This window comes from Erinaceus europaeus, chromosome 9, assembly GCF_950295315.1.
Source record: "Erinaceus europaeus chromosome 9, mEriEur2.1, whole genome shotgun sequence".
Lineage (NCBI taxonomy): Eukaryota > Metazoa > Chordata > Mammalia > Eulipotyphla > Erinaceidae > Erinaceus > Erinaceus europaeus.
Genome location: NC_080170.1, coordinates 121,410,114 through 121,416,645, shown reverse-complemented (window position 1 = coordinate 121,416,645; position 6,532 = coordinate 121,410,114).

Sequence of the window (6,532 nt, the reverse complement as noted above, 5' to 3'; positions counted from 1 at the left end):
TTCACTGGACAAGGATGCCAAGTTGACACACACACACACACACACACACACACACACACACGGCTGAGCACACACATTAATTACCACACAGAAGGACCTAGGATCAAGCCCCCAGACTCCACGTTGGCGGTGGGAAGCTTCACAAGTGGAGAAGCAGTGCTGCAGGTCCCTCTCTCTCTCTCTCCTGTATCTCCCCATTTCTTCTCAGTTTCTCTGTGTCTGATCAAATAAAAAAGAAAGCGGAAAAATGGCCAGCAGGGTCCGCCTTGTATTCTACCTTAAGTTCATTAAGTCCAGGCCCAGGTCCCTGTTAGGTCACAGCAGGGTGTGGAGCTAGGAACAAATTAAGCATCTCCCCATGAGGCATGTGGCTAGGTCACAAAGCTTGTGTGCCCTCTGATCCCAAACCAGATTCCATCTGGAAAGAGCACAAGGCAGAAAAGTCTGAGATACCTCGAGTTTTGTTCCATCTGCGTCCCTCCAGCACTTGGCTTCTGAACACCAGCAGGTGGGTAGCCACTAGACCACAGACACTGGAAGCTGGGAATCCCAAGATTATCAGCACAGCAGAGCCAGTGTGCCCTGTGCCCAGTGAGAGCCTAGTTCCTTCTGGGTTTGCAGAGGGTGAGGGAGCTCTCTAGAGACTCCAGGACACGGACAGTAATCTAAAGTAGGAAGGGCCCACCTTTATGAAGTAATAACCTCCCCAAGGTCTCCCCTCCCAAGAGAAGAAAATTGGCTTCTCTTCCACAACGATTCACACCTACACCTGTTATGACTTCCAACTATCCTTCCTGGGCACTGATGGAATTGGAACTAAGAGTCACAAAAAAAAAAATACTTGTCAAATATGTATAAATATAGATAGAGGGGCCAGGTGATGATGTGCCGCATTGAGCACACACATTACAGTTCACAAGGACCTGGGTTCAAGGCCCTGATCCCCACCTGTAGGGGGAAAGCTTCAAGAGTGGTGAAGCAGGTCTCTCTCTGTCTCTCTCCCTCCTTATCTCCCTCTCTCCTCTCAGTTTCTCTCTGTCTATATCCAATAATAAATAAATATAGATAGATAGATAGATAGACAGACAGACAGACAGACAGACAGACAAATAGATAGTTATAGAAATGATAGTCAACCCATATCTGTGACCTTGGGAGAACCACTACAGTTTCCAATGGAGGGAATGGGGACACAGAATTCTGGTGGTGGGAACAGTGTGGAATTACACCCCTGTTATTTGATAATTTTGTAAATCAATATTAAATCGCTAATAAAAATAAATTTAAAAGAGAGGGGGGGTGCCAATGGGGTAAATTGTAGGGCTTGGGAACATCAACGCTTGATTCATTACAGCCTACCCCCAGACCTTCCATATCTTCCTCACCTGGAGATGCATTTCTTCCATCCCAAAATACTCCTCCCCCCTTTCCCAAAGGCTCGACCCACTCCTGCCTCAACTCAATTATCTTCAGTCTGAAATCTCATGGGAAGCAAAGCAGACAGCAGTGAGCAACTCCAAGTCTGATTCATCTTGTGCAAAGTCTTTCAACTGTAGCCCTAGGAAGCCAGGTGAGTTCTGAGGCCCCAGACACAATGGTGGCCCAGGCACAGGAGGTGGAGGAGGGCGGAGGGCTGTCCCCTACGGAGAAGGAGAAATAGGAAAGAAGGCAGTGGGGGTACAAGCTAACTAGACAGATAGCAGGAAACCACAAGACTCCCAAACAACCGTCTTTTGGGTTTTTGGTGTTGTTGTTGTTGTTTGTTATTATCCATGATTTTATTCTTGTAAATTATTTCACAATTACCTACCAATTTCAAAGCCATTTATGTCTTCAAATTATTGGCTTGGCGAATAAAGGAAACTTTCTTAACACTTGTTTGCTTATTTGTTTGTTTATTTTCTCAACACCAGGTTTATTGCTGGGGATCGGGGCCAGCACTATGAAACCACTGCTCCCATTGCCATTTTTTTCCTTTTTGTTTTTTCTTTCTGTTTTTATTTGACAAAAGATTGAGAGGGGAGGGGAGGGGAGATAGAGAGGAGGAGAGAAAGATAGACACCTATAGACCCGCTTCACCGCTCATGAAGCACCCCCACCCAAGGTGGGGAGCGGGGGTGGGGTCTGGAACCCGGGTCCTTGCGCACAGTGATCGATGTGCTTAACCGGGTGTGCCACTACCTGGCCCCCAAGAACAACCTTCTCTGTATAGTCCTGATGAGTGAGTGCAGTGAGCCATCCTGGATGGCATCCTGGAACAGAAAAAGGCCATGAAAAGGAAACTCAAGGGACTCTGCATAAAGTGTGGGCTTGAATCTCAAAAACAACATACCAACATGGACTCATTCATGGGCCTCAAAAGTGCCAAAGTCCTCTGGAAATTTTAACAGCTGGGAAGACTGGGGGTGGGGGTGTCTAGGAATTCTCTGGACTCATTTTGCCATTTTTTTCTGGAAGTCTAAGCCTATTTTAAAATAAGAAGTTATTTTTTAAAAAAATGAAAAGAAATGAGAAAGAGACGGTCTTCTTTGGTTCAGTGCTCTGGCTTCTAGCCCACTAGACCCCACCCCTCCGATGCTCTAGGCCTAGACCCCCAACAACCTACAGCAATAACCCCACTGAGTAGAGGAGATAGCATAATGGTTATGCAGAAAGACTTTCGTGCCTAAGGCTCCAAAGTCCCAGGTTCAACACCCCACACCATCATAAGCCAGAGCTGAGCAGTGTCCTGGTGTGTGTGTGTGTGTGTGTGTGTGTGTGTGTGTGTGTGTGTGTGTGTGTGTGTGTGTGTGTGTACACCACATTAAAATTTCCAACCTGCCTGCCTCTGCCTCTGCCTCTTCTCCTGGCCTCTCAACTCCTTCTTTCTACAAGCCCGAGAGCAAAGGCCAACCCAAAATTACCCATCTAAACGCATGGACTCTGTCCCTCCCTGTTTAGATCTCCTGCGACCTACTGGCCAGACTGTACTACTGGCCAGAACTGGTCTTTGGATACATGGCTGCTTCTGTTTTTCTTATAAAATAAAAATACCAACAAGACTGTAGGATAAAGGGGTACAATTCCACACAGTTCCCACCACCAGAAATCTGTATCCAGTCCCCCACCCCCCCACCCCTTGATAGCTTTCCTCTTCTTTATCCCTCTGGGAGCATGGACCCAGGATCATTGTGGGGTGCAGAAGGTGGGAGGTCTGGCTTCTGTAATTGCTTCTCTGCTGCACATGGGCACTGACCGGTGGATCCATATTCCCAGCCTGTTTCTCTCTTTCCCTAGTGGGGCGAGGCTCTGGGGAAGTGGGGCTCCAGAACACATTGGTGAGGTCATCTGTCCAGGGAAGTCAGGTTGGTGTCATGGTAGCATCTGCAAGTTGGTGGCTGAACAAGTGTTAAGATATAAAACAGAACAAATTGTTTAATAACCAGGAACCTAAAGGCAAGACTATAGAAGGTGAGATTTGGGGTCTCCATTTTGGAAACTGCTAGTAGGTCTAGTTTAGGTCTATTCCAAGGGGCCCATGACTTTACTAATTTTTGCCTGAGCCCAACAGCTAATATGCAGGTGGACCAAAGGTATTGTCTGGAGAAGATGGTGTTAAAGTTGGAAATAAGACTAGAAAACTGAACTCAGTAAATGCAGCAAGCAAGTAGAAAGACCTAAAAAAAAAAAGACACCAGAAAGTACTGAATCAAATAGTTTCGATTTAGACCTAGATACCCCTCTCACCTACTTCCTATTTCACTCCCCTCAATCACTCCTAAGTCCAATCATTTTAAATAAAGTAAGGACTACAAAAGCACGACTGCTTTTTAGAAGTTCTTTAACAGTGTGGTCTGGGAGGTGGCACAGTGGATAAGGCTTTGGACTCTCAAGCATGAGGTCCTGAGTTCAATCCCCAGCAGCACATGTACCAGAGTGATGTCTGGTTCTCTCTCTCCTATCATTTCTCATGAATCAATCAATACATTTTTTTAAGAAGTTATTTAACAGCAAAGCCAATGCCATTGCCTCCATGCACTTCTTGTCTCCTGGCCCCATGTGACAACCTGTACAGGCTGAGTGAGCTCTGCATGGTTGGACTGCAGACGCCAGCCTCACAGGGGCTGAATTCAAGCACCCCATCTGAGCCCGCTGGTGCAGCCCAGTTTTGTGAACCAGGACACGGCAGGCAAGTTGCTGAGAAGCTGAACAGTATGAAAGGACGTTCTTGGGGCTGGATATCGTTGAGACTTCACACAGCTCAGTATCTGTTTCAGGGTAGCTGCTGGACACATTCCCACAGCCTGGGTGATTGAAAGCAGAAAGCTCAGTCTCTTCCAATTCCAGAGGCCAGACATTGAAAATCAGCACATCAGCAGAACTGAGCTCCTTCTGGAGGGAGAATCTGTTCCAGGCCTCTCTGTAGTCTCCACTGAGTGGCATTCCTAGGCTTCTAGATGCAGCCTTCCACCCTTCTCTGCCTGTTTTCACAGGAATTCTTCTTGGCATGCCTCTGCTTCAGGCCTGCTTTCCTTTCTCTTGTAAGGACAAAGATCAATGAATTCAGGACTCACCCTCAATCCAGGATGGTCTCACCCTGAGGTCATTAACTTAAGGACACCTGAAAAAAAAAAAAACCTGTTTCTAAGCAAGTTTCCATTCACAAGTACCAGGACATAGGACATGCGAGAAACATTCTAACCACTACCACAAGCTCCAGCTCTCTAGGGTTCGCTTAGTCATTCAAACCTTGCAAATACTATACAGAAAACACAAACTAAAGGCTACACAAGACTGAAATAGTTCCTTCTATTTTTTAAGCAAATTAACTTTTATTTTTTTATTTTTTGGTAGTCTTTGGAGGTTTTTCACTTTTTTTTTTCAAGCAGTACAATAGTTTATTTAAGAGAACAGATGGTGTTTAAGGGGAACATGATGGGATAGGAAAATCAAGATAAAGCAGAAGCACACAGACTTTTCTAAGTAACATTCTTTTTTATATATATACATACTATTATGTCCCATGCAAACATTGATGGTTTAACTTTCCCTTAAGTTTGCATTTCTCTCATGTGTTTTGTTTTTTCTTGCCTGATTGCTCTAGGTAGGACTTCCAAAACTATGTTCATAAAAACCTTTGATAAATTCAGAACAGATAGAATACAACTCAACATAGTAAGGTCCTAATGGCAAACCCACAGCTGGCCTCACACAACAGTGAAATGTTGAAAGCATCTTTGCTGAGATCTGAAATAAGGCAAGAAGGTGCACATTCACCATTGCCATTGAACCAGTTATTTACTTGAATGCCAGAGAGATACAGAGAAAGAATCCAGAGCCCTGCTCAGCATCTCTGGCTAACAGAGGTGCTAGGGATTGAACCTGAGACCTCAAAGCCTCAGGCAGGAAAATCCTTTGCATAACCATTATGCTGTCTCCCCAGCCACATTTTTTTAATAAGATGCAGAAGAGTGAGCTCAGGATCTCTTAGCAGCCTCTCAGGCCCGATCTTCTCATTCATTTCCTTACAGAGGGGCAGAGAGGGGATAGCGGAAGCAAAAAGAGGGAGTGAGAGCCTCCCTCGCCATCCGGGAAGGTGCCGAGGGCTATTCATGGCCCTCCCAAATGGGTGCTGAGTATTGAACCCAGGACCTCATGCACAACAAGGTGTGTGTTCTACCTACCAGGTGAATCATCTCCTGAGAACTCCCAGTTTACTTTATCAATTTTCTATAAGCCTACATTGTATATTGCTTAGCCAACCTGAATGTGAAAGTTGAGAGATTTCCTATTTTTCTTTCCATGTTTTAGAAAACTGAGGGGGTGGGCAGTGGTACACCTAGTAGAACACAGGTGCTGCAGTGTGCAAGGACCCAGGTTCAAGCCCCCAGTCCCCACCTACCGAAGCTTCATGAGCAGTGAGGCAGTGCGGCAGGTGTCTCTCCCTCCCTTTCCCTATCTCCCTCTTCCCTGTCGACTTCTCTCTGTATCAAATAAATAAGATATTTTTTAAAGATTTTAAATGTTTTTGTTTATTTATTTATTATGAAGTAGAGACAGAAGGAAATCAAGGAGGAGACAGAGTGGGAGACAGACAGACAGACACCTGCAGCCCTGCTTCACCACTCATGAAGGTTTCCCCCTACAGGTAGAGACTGGGGGCTTGAATCTGTGTCCTTGGGCACTGTCATGTGAGCGCTTAAGCAGGTGCACCATAGCCTGGCCCCTAATAAATAAGAAATTTTAAAAGAAGAAACATTTTGGAATACTGAGAATTTCAGAGACTTATCTTCAGTGTTTTGATTGCCCCAACCCACAGCCCTGAAACGTCTCCAGAGCATTGATTCAGAGGGTGTGTGTGGAGCCCAGCTGCCTTCTCACTTTCCAGTCCCTGCTGATGGAGGCAAAGCCCTTGCAAGAATCTCTGGGGAGACCCTGTGTTAACCGGACCCTGGTTTGCTTCAAGAGGAGCAGTGATCGCAGGGCCCCTGCACCACTCCTGCAGCCTCCTTCCTATCCTATGTGACAAAGCTTGTTCCCTTCACACGGAGGG